Here is a 1385-nt window from a genome sequence, read left to right as displayed (position 1 = left end):
GTTTGAGAAAAGTGACTTGAATTCCATGAGAAAAAATTATAATAATATATATATATATATATGGTGGTTACAGTCATAAAGTTGAAATATCCAAAATGTAGCTTGTGACAAATGCATTCATAAAGAAAAAGAATCAAGATATGGAGGAAAGGAGATAAATGCTAAACAGATCCTACATTGACTTTAGCACACTTAAATGACAAGCTAAAGTTGTTGGCTTTTAAGGCACAGACTACTTACAGCTTTATAACTTTAAAATATGTATTTATATAGAGCTTACTGGCAAATCATCTACCGTACTTTGTCTAGAAAGAATCAAGCCTTAACTGGCAAAAATTGTTACCAGAGATTATTTTTTTATTTATTTATTTTTTACTTTTGGAAGCTCTGAAAGTGTTGTTTTAGCTCTTGGTAGCTAATTGAAATTGTAAAAATAAAATATTTAGGATGTCAATGTGGCACTATGAAAGAGAACCAAGCATGAAAATATCCCCCCCCTCCCCTCCCCGTCTCCGCCATTTTATTTTTATGTGAAAGGTTACTTAGAGCAAGAAACTAGCGTTGGAAATTTATTGTTCCTAGCAATGTTTAGGTTTCACCATCAGAGGGCGCTCAGAGCCGTATGCACCATCGGCAGGCTGAAGAAGTCCGTCATTGCTGAGAAAACAGCTTACAGCAGATATTAGGAGCAGCTACAATAACCGCTGTACTTTCTGTTCATAGTTTGAACTAAATGAATATGCTACACTATAAGTGACCCGGCCCATCATGTTCTGCGGTGTAACATAAATACCAATTTCATGTATCGAGAGTGAATGGTCACATGACCAGACCTCTATACTTCCTGCCTGTGACGCTGGAGGTAAATGTTTTTTTTTTTTTTCAAACTTTTACAAGTGGAAATCAGTAAAATACTTTAATAAACAAAAATAACTAAAATATCTTGTACATATGCTCTTTGAAGGATCCTCTACTCACATATGATGAGAATTTTATCACCTCATGTATCTTTTAATCACAATACGAGTATATGTAAATATGGCAACAATTGTTGCCGCTGGCGTATTACATAGACAGCGCTCTGCTGGCTGTCAATGGTTTGGTTGTTTATTCATTGTATCTTGTTTTTTTTTTCCCACGCAGTCTAAATCCAGCAGATGGATCATCTGGACCTGAAGGAATCTCAAAATAATGTCTTTTAGATCACTGTCATTCCCATAGTTCAGAACCGCACTGAACTTTCACCATAAGTCATAACAGACAGGACAGGAAATACACCCTTAAACATGCAATACTTAACCTCTACTTCACCACTTTCTTCATTTGGTCATGTTCCGTCTCACATCTCCTGAGAGATGCATTATTGTTCTCTTCAGCCATCATGT

The 1385-nt window shown here is 35.8% G+C and overlaps 1 protein-coding gene across 1 annotated transcript in view; it reads left to right on the top strand.

The window, feature by feature from the left end:
* LOC103148098 (extracellular calcium-sensing receptor-like) overlaps positions 1–1385 on the top strand; it is a 14671-nt gene that overhangs the window by 3307 nt on the left and 9979 nt on the right. The gene's annotated exons all lie outside the window — the stretch shown is intronic.

This window comes from Poecilia formosa, unplaced genomic scaffold, assembly GCF_000485575.1.
Source record: "Poecilia formosa unplaced genomic scaffold, Poecilia_formosa-5.1.2 Scaffold197, whole genome shotgun sequence".
Taxonomy (NCBI): domain Eukaryota; kingdom Metazoa; phylum Chordata; class Actinopteri; order Cyprinodontiformes; family Poeciliidae; genus Poecilia; species Poecilia formosa.
The sequence above is the reverse complement of the archived record's forward strand: the minus strand, read 5'-3'. Positions and strand labels throughout refer to the sequence as shown.